We start from the raw sequence: 16,664 nt of genomic DNA, 5'->3' as shown, positions 1-16,664 counted from the left end.
AAATCCTGCAAATCCATTGGCAGGGTAGGCGCACCAACATCAGTGTTCTCGCTCAGGCCAACATCCCCAGCATCGAAGCTTTGACCACGCTCGATCAGCTCCGATGGATGGGCGACATCGACCGCATGCCCGATATGAGACTCCCAAAACACGGTCTCTACTCAGAGCTCCGACACGGCAAGAGAGCCCCAGGTGGGCAGAGGAAACGCTTCAAGGACACCCTCAAAGCCTCCTTGAAAAAGTGCAATATCCCCACCGACACCTGGGAATCCCTGGCCCAAGACCGCACAAAGTGAAGGAGAAGCATCCGGGAAGGCGCCGAACACCTTGAGTCTCTTCACCGGGAGCAAGCGGAAGCCAAGCGCAAACAGCGGGAGGAGCGCACATCAACCCAAGCACCCCACCCACCCGCCCCTTCAACCACCGCCTGCCCCACCTGTGACAGAGACTGTAGGTCCTGCATTGGACTCATCAGTCACCTGAGAACTCATTTATAACGTGGAAGCAAGTCATCCTCGGTTCCGAGGGACTGCCTAAGAATAAGAAGACTTCAATCCCACTAAAAATAATAGAAATAACTATCAGGAGTAAGCTTGAGGAATATCTGTACAATAATAGCCTAGTAAACGGTAGTCAACACAGCTTTAGAAGGGACAGATCCTGGTGGACCAACCTTCTCGAATTCTTTGAGGAAGTGACAGCCCAAGCGGACTTCTACAATGTAGTGTACCCAGACTTCCAAAAACAACTGGACAATATTCCACAGGCTAACTTCGGAGCTGTAGGGATTATTGCAGAACCATGGGAATAGATAAGAAACTGGCTGAAGAGTAGAAAACTTCAGGTTAGAGGGGTAATGTCAGTGTTGGGGAGGTCAGGGGTGGGGGTGTCGAATAGAGTACTGTGTGAGGACCCCAGGGCTGAGTGTTGGGACAACTAATGTTCCTAATTGACATCAATGGCGGTAATCTGAGGAGATTGGATTGGCCACCTGCTTTCCACCCCTCCTGATTTTACTTTCCATTGACGTAAGGCAGCTAACTTGCAGATGCTACCGAACTGGAAGATGCAGTGGAACTGGAGGGGAGAGCTCAGAAACGACAGAATCAGTTGGGCAAAAATATCAAGGTGGACAGAAAAATGGCAGATGAGACTTAAGGCAGACTTAAAATGACACACATAGGAAAGGAAAATTGGGTTGAAATAGCTACGGAAGAAGTTGAAAGAGATTGAAGAGTTGTAGTAGATGCAACACTCAACATGGCCAAACAAACCAATAGGATGTTGCACTCCATCATCAACACAGTCGAATACAAGTCAAGGGAAGTCATGATCAAACTCTACAAGGCTCTGGTCATAACTCACCTTGAGTACTGGATCCGGTTCTAGTGAAAAAGCACCTTGAGTACTGGGTCCAGTTCTGGTGAGTTTGCACCTTGAGTACTGGGTCCAGTTCCAGTGAGACAGCACCTTGAGTACTGGGTCCAGTTCCAGTGAGACAGCATTTTGAGTACTGGGTCCGGTTCTAGTGAGACAGCACCTTGAGTACTGGGTCCCGTTCTAGTGAGACAGCAGCTTGAGTACTGGGTCCCATTCTAGTGAGACAGCACCTTGAGTACTGGGTCCAGTTCTAGTGAGACAGCACCTTGAGTACTGGGTCCAGTTCCGGTGAGTCAGCACCATGAGTACTGGGTCCAGTTCTAGTGAGAAAGCACCTTGAGTACTGGGTCCAGTTCTAGTGAGACAGCACGTTGAGTACTGGGTCCCGTTCTGGTCAGAGAGCACCTTGAGCACTGGGTCCAGTTCTAGTGAGACAGCACCTTGAGTAATGGGTCCCGTTCTGGTCAGACAGCACCTTGAGTACTGGGTCCAGTTCTAGTGAGACAGCACCTTGAGTACTGGGTCCCGTTCTGGTCAGACAGCACCTTGAGTACTGGGTCCAGTTCTAGTGAGACAGCACCTTGAGTACTGGGTCCAGTTCTAGTGAGACACCACCTTGAGTACTGGGTCCAGTACTGGTGGGACTGCACCTTGAGTACTGGGTCCCGTTCTAGTGAGACAGCACCATGAGTACTGGGTCGAGTTCTAGTGAGACACCACCTTGAGTACTGGGTCCCGTTCTAGTGAGACAGCACCTTGAGTGCTGGGTCCAGTTCTGGTCAGACAGCACCTTGAGTACTGGGTCCAGTTATGGTGAGACAGCACAATGAGTACTGGGTCCAGTTCTAGTGAGACAGCACCTTGAGTACTGGGTCCAGTTCTAGTGAGACAGCACCTTGAGTATTGGGTCCAGGTCTAGTGAGACAGCACCTTGGTTACTGGGTCCAGTTCTAGTGAGACAGCACCGTGAGTACTGCGTCCAGTTCTAGTGAGCGAGCACCTGGAGTGCTGGGTCCCGTTCTAGTGAGACAGCACCTTGAGTACTGGGTCCAGTTCCAGTGAGACAGCACCTTGAGTACTGGGTCCGGTTCTAGTGAGCGAGCACCTGGAGTGCTGGGTCCCGTTCTAGTGAGACAGCACCTTGAGTACTGGGTCCAGTTCCAGTGAGACAGCACCTTGAGTACTGGGTCCGGTTCTAGTGAGACAGCACCTTGAGTACTGGGTCCCGTTCTAGTGAGACAGCAGCTTGAGTACTGGGTCCCATTCAAGTGAGACAGCACCTTGAGTACTGGGTGCAGTTCTCGTGAGACAGCACCTTGAGTACTGGGTCCAGTTCTGGTGAGACAGCACCATGAGTACTGGGTCCAGTTCTAGTGAGAAAGCACCTTGAGTACTGGGTCCAGTTCTAGTGAGACAGCACCTTGAGTACTGGGTCCTGTTCTGGTCAGACAGCACCTTGAGTACTGGGTCCAGTTCTAGTGAGACAGCACCTTGAGTACTGGGTCCCGTTCTGGTCAGACAGCACCTTGAGTACTGGGTCCAGTTCTGGTGGGACTGCAACTTGAGTACTGGGTCCCGTTCTAGTGAGACAGCACCATGAGTACTGGGTCCAGTTCTAGTGAGACAGCACCTTGAGTGCTGGGTCCCGTTCTAGTGAGACAGAACCTTGAGTACTGGGTCCCGTTCTAGTGAGACAGCACTTTGAGTACTGGGTCCAGTTCTGGTGAGACAGCACCATGAGTACTGGGTCCAGTTCTATTGTGACAGCACATTGAGTACTGGGTTCAGTTCTAGTGCAACTGCACCTTGAGTACTGGGTCCCGTTCTGGTCAGACAGCACCTTGAGTACTGGGTCCAGTTCTAGTGAGACAGCACCTTGAGTACTGGGTCCAGTTGTGGTGAGACAGCACCATGAGTACTGGGTCCAGTTCTGGTGAGACTGCACCTTGAGTACTGGGTCCAGTTCTGGTCTGACAGCACCTTGAGTACTGGCTCTATTTCTGGTCAGACAGCACCTTGACTACTGGGTCCAGTTCTGGTGAGACAGCACCTTGAGTACTGGGTCCAGTTCTGGTGAGAATGCACCTTGAGTACAGGGTCCAGTTCTGGCGAGACAGCACCTTGAGTACTGGGTCCAGTTCTGGTCTGACAGCACCTTGAGTACTTGGTCCAGTTCTGGTGAGACTGCACCTTGAGTACTAGGTCCAGTTCTGGTGAGACAGCACCTTGAGTACTTGGTCCAGTTGTGGTGAGACTGCACCTAGAGTACTGGGTCCAGTTCTGGTGAGACAGCTCCATGAGTACTGGGTCCAGTTCTGGTCTGACAGCACCTTGAGTACTGGGTCCAGTTCTGGTCTGACAGCACCTTGAGTACTGGGTCCAGTTCTGGTGAGACTGCACCTTGAGTACTGGGTCCAGTTCTGGTGAGACTGCACCATGAGTATTTGGTCCAGTTCTGGTGAGACTGCACCATGAGTACTGGGTCCAGTTCTGGTCTGACAGCACCTTGAGTACTTGGTCCAGTTCTGGTGAGACTGCACCTATAGTACTGGGTCCAGTTCTGGTGAGACAGCTCCTTGAGCACTTGGTCTAGTTCTGGTGAGACTGCACCATGAGTACTGGGTCCAGTTCTGGTCTGGCAGCACCTGGAGTACTAGGTCCAGTTCTGGTCTGACAGCACCTTGAGTACTGGGTCCAGTTCTGGTGATTCAGCACCTTGAGTATTGTGTCCAGTTCTTGTCTGACAACACCTTGTGTACTAGGTCCAGTTGTGGTGATTCAGCACCCTGAGTACTGGGTCCAGTTCTGGTGAGACAGCACCTTGAGTACTGGGTCCAGTTCCAGTGAGACAACATCTTGAGTACTGGGTCCAGTTCTGGTCAGACAGCACCTTGAGTACTGGGTCCAGTTCTAGTGAGACAGCACCTTGAGTACTGGGTCCCGTTCTGGTCAGACAGCACCTTGAGTACTGGGTCCAGTTCTGGTGGGACTGCACCTTGAGTACTGGTTCCAGTTCTAGTGAGGCAGCATCTTGAGTTCTGGGCCCAGTTCCAGTGAGACAGCATCTTGAGTACTGGGTCCAGTTCTAGTGAGCAGCACCTTGAGTACTGGGTCCAGTTCCAGTGAGATAGCAGCTTGTGTACTGGGTCGCGTTCTAGTGAGACAGCATCTTGAGTACTGGGTCCAGTTCTGGTGAGACTGCACCTTGAGTACTGGGTCCAGTTCTGGTCAGACAGCTCCTTGAGTTCTGGGTCCAGTTCAAGAGAGACAGCACCTTGAGTACTGGGTCCAGTTCTAGTGAGACAGCACCTTGAGTACTGGGTCCAGTTCTAGTGAGAAAGCACCTTGAGTACTGGGTCCAGTTCCAGTGAGACAGCATCTTGAGTACTGGGCACAGATGCAGTGAGACAGCATCTTGAGTACTGGGTCCAGTTCTGGTGAGACAGCACCTTGAGTACTGGGTCCAGTTCTGGTCTGACAGTACCTTGAGTACTGGGTCCAGTTCTGCTGGGACTGCACCTTGAGTACTGGGTCCAGTTCTGGTGAGAGAGCACCTTGATTACTGGGTGCTGTTCTCGTGAGAGAGCACCTTGAGTACCGAGTCCAGTTCTGGTGGGACTGCACCTTGAGTACTGGGTCCAGTTCTGGTGAGACTGCACCTTGAGTACTGGGTCCAGTTCTGGTCTGACAGCACCTTGAGTACTGGGTCCAGTTCTGGTGAGACAGCTCCTTGAGTACTGGGTCCAGTTCTGGTCTGACAGCACCTTGAGTACTGGGTCCAGTTCTGGTGAGACAGCTCCTTGAGTACTGGGTCCAGTTCTGGTGAGAGAGCACCTTGACTACTGGGTGCTGTTCTCGTGAGAGAGCACCTTGAATCCCGAGTCCAGTTCTGGTGGGACTGCACCTTGAGTACTGGGTCCAGTTCTGGTGAGACTGCACCTTGAGTACTGGGTCCAGTTCTGGTGAGAATGCACCTTGAGTACAGGGTGCAGTTCTGGCGAGACAGCACCTTGAGTACTGGGTCCAGTTCTGGTCTGACAGCACCTTGAGTACTTGGTCCAGTTCTGGTGAGACTGCACCTTGAGTACTAGGTCCAGTTCTGGTGAGACAGCACCTTGAGTACTTGGTCCAGTTGTGGTGAGACTGCACCTAGAGTACTGGGTCCAGTTCTGGTGAGACAGCTCCATGAGTACTGGGTCCAGTTCTGGTCTGACAGCACCTTGAGTACTGGGTCCAGTTCTGGTCTGACAGCACCTTGAGTACTGGGTCCAGTTCTGGTGAGACTGCACCTTGAGTACTGGGTCCAGTTCTGGTGAGACTGCACCATGAGTATTTGGTCCAGTTCTGGTGAGACTGCACCATGAGTACTGGGTCCAGTTCTGGTCTGACAGCACCTTGAGTACTTGGTCCAGTTCTGGTGAGACTGCACCTATAGTACTGGGTCCAGTTCTGGTGAGACAGCTCCTTGAGCACTTGGTCTAGTTCTGGTGAGACTGCACCATGAGTACTGGGTCCAGTTCTGGTCTGACAGCACCTGGAGTACTAGGTCCAGTTCTGGTCTGACAGCACCTTGAGTACTGGGTCCAGTTCTGGTGAGACTGCACCATGAGTACTGGGTCCAGTTCTGGTCTGACAGCACCTTGAGTACTGAGTCCAGTTCTGGTGATTCAGCACCTTGAGTATTGTGTCCAGTTCTTGTCTGACAACACCTTGTGTACTAGGTCCAGTTGTGGTGATTCAGCACCCTGAGTACTGGGTCCAGTTCTGGTGAGACAGCACCTTGAGTACTGGGTCCAGTTCCAGTGAGACAACATCTTGAGTACTGGGTCCAGTTCTGGTCAGGCAGCTCCTTGAGTTCTGGGTCCAGTTCTAGTGAGACAGCACCTTGAGTGCTGGGTCCCGTTCTGGTCAGACAGCACCTTGAGTACTGGGTCCAGTTCTATTGAGACAGCACCTTGAGTACTGGGTCCAGTTGTGGTGAGACAGCACCATGAGTACTGGGTCCAGTTCTGGTGAGACTGCACCTTGAGTACTGGGTCCAGTTCTGGTCTGACAGCACCTTGAGTACTGGCTCTATTTCTGGTCAGACAGCACCTTGACTACTGGGTCCAGTTCTGGTGAGACAGCACCTTGAGTACTGGGTCCAGTTCTGGTGAGAATGCACCTTGAGTACAGGGTCCAGTTCTGGCGAGACAGCACCTTGAGTACTGGGTCCAGTTCTGGTCTGACAGCACCTTGAGTACTTGGTCCAGTTCTGGTGAGACTGCACCTTGAGTACTAGGTCCAGTTCTGGTGAGACAGCACCTTGAGTATTTGGTCCAGTTGTGGTGAGACTGCACCTAGAGTACTGGGTCCAGTTCTGGTGAGACAGCTCCATGAGTACTGGGTCCAGTTCTGGTCTGACAGCACCTTGAGTACTGGGTCCAGTTCTGGTCTGACAGCACCTTGAGTACTGGGTCCAGTTCTGGTGAGACTGCACCTTGAGTACTGGGTCCAGTTCTGGTGAGACTGCACCATGAGTATTTGGTCCAGTTCTGGTGAGACTGCACCATGAGTACTGGGTCCAGTTCTGGTCTGACAGCACCTTGAGTACTTGGTCCAGTTCTGGTGAGACTGCACCTATAGTACTGGGTCCAGTTCTGGTGAGACAGCTCCTTGAGCACTTGGTCTAGTTCTGGTGAGACTGCACCATGAGTACTGGGTCCAGTTCTGGTCTGACAGCACCTGGAGTACTAGGTCCAGTTCTGGTCTGACAGCACCTTGAGTACTGGGTCCAGTTCTGGTGAGACTGCACCATGAGTACTGGGTCCAGTTCTGGTCTGACAGCACCTTGAGTACTGGGTCCCGTTCTAGTGAGACAGCACCATGAGTACTGGGTCCATTTCTAGTGAGACAGCACCTTGAGCACTGGGTCCCGTTCTAGTGAGACAGCACCTTGAGTACTGGGTCCCATTCTGGTGAGACAGCACTTTGAGTACTGGGTCCAGTTCTGGTGAGACAGCACATTGAGTACTGGGTCCAATTCTGGTGAGACAGCACCATTAGTACTGGGTCCAGTTGTAGTGTGACAGCACCTTGAGTACAGGGTTCAGTTCTAGTGCGACTGCACCTTGAGTACTGGGTCCCGTTCTAGTGAGACAGCACCTTGATTACTGTGTCCAGTTCAAGTGAGATAGCATCATGAGTACTGGGTCCAGTTCTGGTGAGACTGCACCTTGAGTACTGGGTCCAGTTCTGGTCAGACAGCTCCTTGAGTTCTGGGTCCAGTTCTAGTGAGACAGCACCTTGAGCACTGGGTCCCGTTCTGGTCAGACAGCACCTTGAGTACTGGGTCCAGTTCTAGTGAGACAGCACCTTGAGTACTGGGTCCCGTTCTGGTCAGACAGCACCTTGAGTACTGGGTCCAGTTCTGGTGGGACTGCACCTTGAGTACTGGGTCCCTTCCTAGTGAGACAGCACCATGAGTACTGGGTCCAGTTCTAGTGAGACAGCACTTTGAGTACTGGGTCCCGTTCTAGTGAGACAGCACCTTGAGTACTGGGTCCCATTCTGGTAAGACAGCACCTTGAGTAGTGGGTCCAGTTCTGGTCAGACAGCACATTGAGTACTGGGTCCAGTTCTGGTGAGACAGCACCATGAGTCCTGGGTCCAGTTGTTGTGTGACAGCACCTTGAGTACTGGGTTCAGTTCTAGTGCGACTGCACCTTGAGTACTGGATCCCGTTCTAGTGAGACAGCACCTTGATTACTGGTTCCAGTTCTAGTGAGGCAGCATCTTGAGTTCTGGGCCCAGTTCCAGTGAGACAGCATCTTGAGTACTGGGTCCAGTTCTAGTGAGCAGCACCTTGAGTACTGGGTCCAGTTCCAGTGAGATAGCAGCTTGTGTACTGGGTCGCGTTCTAGTGAGACAGCATCTTGAGTACTGGGTCCAGTTCTGGTGAGACTGCACCTTGAGTACTGGGTCCAGTTCTGGTCAGACAGCTCCTTGAGTTCTGGGTCCAGTTCAAGAGAGACAGCACCTTGAGTACTGGGTCCAGTTCTAGTGAGACAGCACCTTGAGTACTGGGTCCAGTTCTAGTGAGAAAGCACCTTGAGTACTGGGTCCAGTTCCAGTGAGACAGCATCTTGAGTACTGGGCACAGATGCAGTGAGACAGCATCTTGAGTACTGGGTCCAGTTCTGGTGAGACAGCACCTTGAGTACTGGGTCCAGTTCTGGTCTGACAGTACCTTGAGTACTGGGTCCAGTTCTGCTGGGACTGCACCTTGAGTGCTGGGTCCAGTTCTTGTGAGAGAGCACCTTGATTACTGGGTGCTGTTCTCGTGAGAGAGCACCTTGAGTACCGAGTCCAGTTCTGGTGGGACTGCACCTTGAGTACTGGGTCCAGTTCTGGTGAGACTGCACCTTGAGTACTGGGTCCAGTTCTGGTCTGACAGCACCTTGAGTACTGGGTCCAGTTCTGGTGAGACAGCTCCTTGAGTACTGGGTCCAGTTCTGGTGAGAGAGCACCTTGACTACTGGGTGCTGTTCTAGTGAGAGAGCACCTTGAGTACCGAGTCCAGTTCTGGTGGGACTGCACCTTGAGTACTGGGTCCAGTTCTGGTGAGACTGCACCTTGAGTACTGGGTCCAGTTCTGGTCTGACAGCACCTTGAGTACTGGGTCCAGTTCTGGTGAGACAGCTCCTTGAGTACTGGGTCCAGTTCTGGTCTGACAGCACCTTGAGTACTGGGTCCAGTTCTGGTGAGACAGCTCCTTGAGTACTGGGTCCAGTTCTGGTGAGAGAGCACCTTGACTACTGGGTGCTGTTCTAGTGAGAGACCACCTTGAGTACTGGGTCCAGTTCTGGTGAGACAGCTCCTTGAGTACTGGGTCCAGTTCTGGTGAGACTGCACCGTGAGTACTGGGTCCAGTTCTGGTCGGACTGCACCTTGAGTGCTGGGTCCAGTTCCGGTGAGACAGCACCTTGAGTACTTGGTGCAGTTCTGGTCTGACAGCACCTTGAGTACTGGGTCCAGTTCTGGTGAGACAGCTCCTTGAGTACTGGGTCCAGTTCTGGTCTGACAGCACCTTGAGTACTCGGTCCAGTTCTGGTGGGACTGCACCTTGAGTACTGGGTCCAGTTCTGGTGAGACAGCACCTTGTGTACTGCGTCCAGTTCTGGTCAGACAGTACCTTGAGTACTGGGCCCAGTTCTGGTGAGACAGCACCTTGAGTACTGGGTCCAGTTGTGGTGAGACAGCACCATGATTACTGGGTCCAGTTCTGGTGAGACTGCACCTTGAGTACTGGGTCCAGTTCTGGTCTGACAGCACCTTGAGTACTGGGTCTATTTCTGGTCAGACAACACCTTGACTACTGGGTCCAGTTCTGGTGAGACAGCACCCTGAGTACTGGGTCCAGTTCTGGTGAGACTGCACCTTGAGTCCGAGGTCCAGTTCTGGCGAGACAGCACCTTGAGTACTGGGTCCAGTTCTGGTCTGACAGCACCTTGAGTACTTGGTCCAGTTCTGGTGAGACAGCACCTTGAGTACTGGGTCCAGTTCTGGTGAGACAGCACCTTGACTACTTGGTCCAGTTGTGGTGAGACTGCACCTAGGGTACTGGGTCCAGTTCTGGTGAGACAGCTCCATGAGTACTGGGTCCAGTTCTGGTCTGACAGCACCTTGAGTACTGGGTTCAGTTCTGGTCTGACAGCTCCTTGAGTACTGGGTCCAGTTCTGGTGAGACTGCACCATGAGTACTTGGTCCAGTTCTGGTGAGACTGCACCATGAGTACTGGGTCCAGTTCTGGTCTGACAGCACCTTGAGTACTTGGTCCAGTTCTGGTGAGACTGCACCTATAGTACTGGGTCCAGTTCTGGTGAGACAGCACCTTGAGTACTTGGTCCAGTTCTGGTGAGACTGCACCATGGGTACTGCGTCCAGTTCTGGTCTGACAGCACCTGGAGTACTGGGTCCAGTTCTGGCCTGACAGCACCTTGAGTACTGGGGCCAGTTCTGGTGAGACTGCACCGTGAGTACTGGGTCCAGTTCTGGTCTGACAGCAACTTGAGTACTGGGTCCAGTTCTGGTGATTCAGCACCCTGAATACTCAGTCCAGTTCTGGTGAGACAGCACCTTGAGTACTGGGTCCAGTTCCAGTGAGACAGCATCTTGAGTACTGGGTCCAGTTCTGGTCAGACAGCTCCTTGAGTTCTGGGTCCAGTTCTAGTGAGACAGCACTTTGAGTACTGGGTCCCGTTCTGGTCAGACAGCACCTTGAGTACTGGGTCCAGTTCTAGTGAGACAGCACCTTGAGTACTGGGTCCAGTTGTGGTGAGACAGCACCATGAGTACTGGGTCCAGTTCTGGTGAGACTGCACCTTGAGTACTGGGTCCAGTTCTGGTCTGACAGCACCTTGAGTACTGGCTCTATTTCTGGTCAGACAGCACCTTGACTACTGGGTCCAGTTCTGGTGAGACAGCACCTTGAGTACTGGGTCCAGTTCTGGTGAGAATGCACCTTGAGAACAGGGTCCAGTTCTGGCGAGACAGCACCTTGAGTACTGGGTCCAGTTCTGGTCTGACAGCACCTTGAGTACTTGGTCCAGTTCTGGTGAGACTGCACCTTGAGTACTAGGTCCAGTTCTGGTGAGACAGCACCTTGAGTATTTGGTCCAGTTGTGGTGAGACTGCACCTAGAGTACTGGGTCCAGTTCTGGTGAGACAGCTCCATGAGTACTGGGTCCAGTTCTGGTCTGACAGCACCTTGAGTACTGGGTCCAGTTCTGGTCTGACAGCACCTTGAGTACTGGGTCCAGTTCTGGTGAGACTGCACCTTGAGTACTGCGTCCAGTTCTGGTGAGACTGCACCATGAGTATTTGGTCCAGTTCTGGTGAGACTGCACCATGGGTGCTGCGTCCAGTTCTGGTCTGACAGCACCTGGAGTACTGGGTCCAGTTCTGGTCTGACAGCACCTTGAGTACTGGGGCCAGTTCTGGTGAGACTGCACCGTGAGTACTGGGTCCAGTTCTGGTCTGACAGCAACTTGAGTACTGGGTCCAGTTCTGGTGATTCAGCACCCTGAGTACTCAGTCCAGTTCTGGTGAGACAGCACCTTGAGCACTGGGTCCAGTTCCAGTGAGACAGCATCTTGAGTACTGGGTCCAGTTCTGGTCAGACAGCTCCTTGAGTTCTGGGTCCAGTTCTAGTGAGACAGCACTTTGAGTACTGGGTCCCGTTCTGGTCAGACAGCACCTTGAGTACTGGGTCCAGTTCTAGTGAGACAGCACCTTGAGTACTGGGTCCAGTTGTGGTGAGACAGCACCATGAGTACTGGGTCCAGTTCTGGTGAGACTGCACCTTGAGTACTGGGTCCAGTTCTGGTCTGACAGCACCTTGAGTACTGGGTCCAGTTCTGGTGAGAATGCACCTTGAGTACAGGGTCCAGTTCTGGCGAGACAGCACCTTGAGTACTGGGTCCAGTTCTGGTCTGACAGCACCTTGAGTACTTGGTCCAGTTCTGGTGAGACTGCACCTTGAGTACTAGGTCCAGTTCTGGTGAGACAGCACCTTGAGTATTTGGTCCAGTTCTGGTGAGACTGCACCATGAGTACTGGGTCCAGTTCTGGTCTGACGGCACCTTGAGTACTTGGTCCAGTTCTGGTGAGACTGCACCTATAGTACTGGGTCCAGTTCTGGTGAGACAGCTCCTTGAGCACTTGGTCTAGTTCTGGTGAGACTGCACCATGAGTACTGGGTCCAGTTCTGGTCTGACAGCACCTGGAGTACTAGGTCCAGTTCTGGTGATTCAGCACCTTGAGTATTGTGTCCAGTTCTTGTCTGACAACACCTTGTGTACTAGGTCCAGTTGTGGTGATTCAGCACCCTGAGTACTGGGTCCAGTTCTGGTGAGACAGCACCTTGAGTACTGGGTCCAGTTCCAGTGAGACAGCATCTTGAGTAATGGGTCCAGTTCTGGTCAGGCAGCTCCTTGAGTTCTGGGTCCAGTTCTAGTGAGACAGCACCTTGAGTGCTGTGTCCCGTTCTGGTCAGACAGCACCTTGAGTACTGGGTCCAGTTCTAGTGAGACAGCACCTTGAGTACTGGGTCCCGTTCTGGTCAGACAGCACCTTGAGTACTGGATCCAGTTCTGGTGGGACTGCACCTTGAGTACTGGGTCCCGTTCTAGTGAGACAGCACCATGAGTACTGGGTCCATTTCTGGTGAGACAGCACCTTGAGCACTGGGTCCCGTTCTAGTGAGACAGCACCTTGAGTACTGGGTCCAATTCTGGTGAGACAGCACTTTGAGTACTGGGTCCAGTTCTGGTGAGACAGCACATTGAGTACTGGGTCCAATTCTGGTGAGACAGCACCATTAGTACTGGGTCCAGTTCTGGTCTGACAGCACCTTGAGTACTGGGTCCAGTTCTGGTGAGACTGCACCTTGAGTACTGCGTCCAGTTCTGGTGAGACTGCACCATGAGTATTTGGTCCAGTTCTGGTGAGACTGCACCATGGGTACTGCGTCCAGTTCTGGTCTGACAGCACCTGGAGTACTGGGTCCAGTTCTGGTCTGACAGCACCTTGAGTACTGGGGCCAGTTCTGGTGAGACTGCACCGTGAGTACTGGGTCCAGTTCTGGTCTGACAGCAACTTGAGTACTGGGTCCAGTTCTGGTGATTCAGCACCCTGAGTACTCAGTCCAGTTCTGGTGAGACAGCACCTTGAGTACTGGGTCCAGTTCCAGTGAGACAGCATCTTGAGTACTGGGTCCAGTTCTGGTCAGACAGCTCCTTGAGTTCTGGGTCCAGTTCTAGTGAGACAGCACTTTGAGTACTGGGTCCCGTTCTGGTCAGACAGCACCTTGAGTACTGGGTCCAGTTCTAGTGAGACAGCACCTTGAGTACTGGGTCCAGTTGTGGTGAGACAGCACCATGAGTACTGGGTCCAGTTCTGGTGAGACTGCACCTTGAGTACTGGGTCCAGTTCTGGTCTGACAGCACCTTGAGTACTGGCTCTATTTCTGGTCAGACAGCACCTTGACTACTGGGTCCAGTTCTGGTGAGACAGCACCTTGAGTACTGGGTCCAGTTCTGGTGAGAATGCACCTTGAGTACAGGGTCCAGTTCTGGCGAGACAGCACCTTGAGTACTGGGTCCAGTTCTGGTCTGACAGCACCTTGAGTACTTGGTCCAGTTCTGGTGAGACTGCACCTTGAGTACTAGGTCCAGTTCTGGTGAGACAGCACCTTGAGTATTTGGTCCAGTTGTGGTGAGACTGCACCTAGAGTACTGGGTCCAGTTCTGGTGAGACAGCTCCATGAGTACTGGGTCCAGTTCTGGTCTGACAGCACCTTGAGTACTGGGTCCAGTTCTGGTCTGACAGCACCTTGAGTACTGGGTCCAGTTCTGGTGAGACTGCACCTTGAGTACTGCGTCCAGTTCTGGTGAGACTGCACCATGAGTATTTGGTCCAGTTCTGGTGAGACTGCACCATGAGTACTGGGTCCAGTTCTGGTCTGACGGCACCTTGAGTACTTGGTCCAGTTCTGGTGAGACTGCACCTATAGTACTGGGTCCAGTTCTGGTGAGACAGCTCCTTGAGCACTTGGTCTAGTTCTGGTGAGACTGCACCATGAGTACTGGGTCCAGTTCTGGTCTGACAGCACCTGGAGTACTAGGTCCAGTTCTGGTGATTCAGCACCTTGAGTATTGTGTCCAGTTCTTGTCTGACAACACCTTGTGTACTAGGTCCAGTTGTGGTGATTCAGCACCCTGAGTACTGGGTCCAGTTCTGGTGAGACAGCACCTTGAGTACTGGGTCCAGTTCCAGTGAGACAGCATCTTGAGTAATGTGTCCAGTTCTGGTCAGGCAGCTCCTTGAGTTCTGGGTCCAGTTCTAGTGAGACAGCACCTTGAGTGCTGTGTCCCGTTCTGGTCAGACAGCACCTTGAGTACTGGGTCCAGTTCTAGTGAGACAGCACCTTGAGTACTGGGTCCCGTTCTGGTCAGACAGCACCTTGAGTACTGGATCCAGTTCTGGTGGGACTGCACCTTGAGTACTGGGTCCCGTTCTAGTGAGACAGCACCATGAGTACTGGGTCCATTTCTGGTGAGACAGCACCTTGAGCACTGGGTCCCGTTCTAGTGAGACAGCACCTTGAGTACTGGGTCCCATTCTGGTGAGACAGCACTTTGAGTACTGGGTCCAGTTCTGGTGAGACAGCACATTGAGTACTGGGTCCAATTCTGGTGAGACAGCACCATTAGTACTGGGTCCAGTTGTAGTGTGACAGCACCTTGAGTACTGGGTTCAGTTCCAGTGCGACTGCACCTTGAGTACTGGGTCCCGTTCTGGTGAGACAGCACCTTGATTACTGGGTCCAGTTCTAGTGAGACAGCATCTTGAGTACTGGATCCAGTTCTGGTGAGACTGCACCTTGAGTACTGGGTCAAGTTCTGGTCAGACAGCTCCTTGAGTTCTGGGTCCAGTTCTAGAGAGACAGCACGTTGAGTACTGGGTCCAGTTCTAGTGAGACAGTACCTTGAGTACTGGGTCCAGTTCTAGTGAGAAAGCACCTTGAGTAATGGGTCCAGTTCCAGTGAGACAGCATCTTGAGTACTGGGCCCAGTTCCAGTGAGACAGCATCTTGAGTACTGGGTCCAGTTCTAGTGAGCAGCACCTTGAGTACTGGGTCCAGTTCCAGTGAGATAGCAGCTTGTGTACTGGGTCCCGTTCTAGTAAGAGAACACCTTGAGTACTTGGTCCAGTTCAGGAGAGACTGCACCTTCAGTGCTGGGTCCAGTCTGGTCAGACAGCACTTTGAGTACGGGGTCCAGTTCAGGTGAGACTGCACCTTGAGTACTGGGTCCAGTTCAGGTGAGACTGCACCTTGAGTACAGGGTCCAGTTCTGGTCTGAAAGCACCTTGAGTACTGGGTCCAGTTCTGGTGAGACAGCACCTCGAGTACTGGGTCCAGTTCTGGTGGGACTGCACCTTGAGTACTGGGTCCAGTTCTGGTGGGACTGCACCGTGAGTACTGGGTCACTTTCTGGTGGGATTGCACCTTGAGTGCTGGGTCCAGTTCTGGTGCGACAGCACCTTGAGTACTGGGTCCAGTTCTGGTCTGACAGTACCTTGAGTACTGGGTCCCGTTCTGGTGGGACTGCACCTTGCGTACTGGGTCCAGTTCTGGTGAGACAGCACCTTGAGTACTGGGTCCAGTTCTGGTGGGACAGCACCTTGAGTACCGGGTCCAGTTCTGGTGAGACAGCACCTTGAGTACTGGGTCCAGTGCTGGTGGGACTGCACCATGAGTACTGGGTCCAGTTCTGGTCTGACAAAACCTTGAGTACTGGGTCCAGTTATGGTGGGACTGCACCTTGAGTACTGGGTCCAGTTCTGGTGAGACAGCACCTTGAGTACTGGGTCCAGTTCTGGTGAGAGAGCACCTTGACTACTGGGTGCTGTTCTAGTGAGAGAGCACCTTGAGTACCGAGTCCAGTTCTGGTGGGACTGCACCTTGAGTACTGGGTCCAGTTCTGGTGGGACTGCACCGTGAGTACTGGGTCCAGTTCTGGTGCGTCTGCACCTTGAATACTCGGTCCAGTTCTGGTGAGACTGCACCTTGAGTACTGGGTCCAGTTCTGGTGGGACTGCACCGTGAGTACTGGGTCCAGTTCTGGTGCGACTGCACCTTGAGTACTAGGTCCAGTTCTGGTGAGACAGCACCTTGAGTACTGGGTCAAGTTCTGCTGAGACAGCACCTTGAGTACTGGGTCCAGTTCTGGTCTGACAGCCCCTTGAGTATTAGGTCCAGCTCTGGTGGGACTGCACCTTGAGTACTGGGTCCAGTTCTGGTCTGACAGCAACTTGAGTACTGGGTCCAGTTCTGGTGGGACTGCAGCTTGAGTACTGGGTCCCGTTCTGGTGAGACAGCACCTTGAGTACTGGGTCCAGTTCTGGTGGGACTGCACCATGAGTACTGGGTCCAGTTCTGGTTGGACTGCACCTTGAGTACTGGGTCCAGTTCTGGTGAGACAGCACCTTGAGTACTGGGTGCAGTTCTGGTCTGACAGCACCTTGAGTACTGGGTCCAGTTCTGGTGAGACAGCACCTTGAGTACTGGGTCCAGTTCTGGTGGGACTGCACCTTGAGTACTGGGTCCAGTTCTGGTGAGACAGCACCTTGTGTACTGCGTCCAGTTCTGGTCAGACAGCACCTTGAGTACTGGGCCCAGTTCTGGTGAGACAGCACCTTGCGTACTGGGTCCAGTTGTGGTGAGACAGCACCATGAGTA

General features: G+C 52.9%; 1 protein-coding gene across 1 annotated transcript in view; it reads right to left on the bottom strand.

Annotated features, from left to right (window-relative positions):
• Positions 1-16,664, bottom strand: part of LOC147121534 (synapse differentiation-inducing gene protein 1-like) — a 103,712-nt gene that overhangs the window by 61,428 nt on the left and 25,620 nt on the right. The window lies entirely within an intron of this gene.

Source organism: Somniosus microcephalus, chromosome 3 (assembly GCF_052327205.1).
Source record: "Somniosus microcephalus isolate GS21.2 chromosome 3, FLI_Smic_1.0, whole genome shotgun sequence".
Lineage (NCBI taxonomy): Eukaryota > Metazoa > Chordata > Chondrichthyes > Squaliformes > Somniosidae > Somniosus > Somniosus microcephalus.
This window is presented reverse-complemented; position numbering and strand designations above follow the sequence as displayed.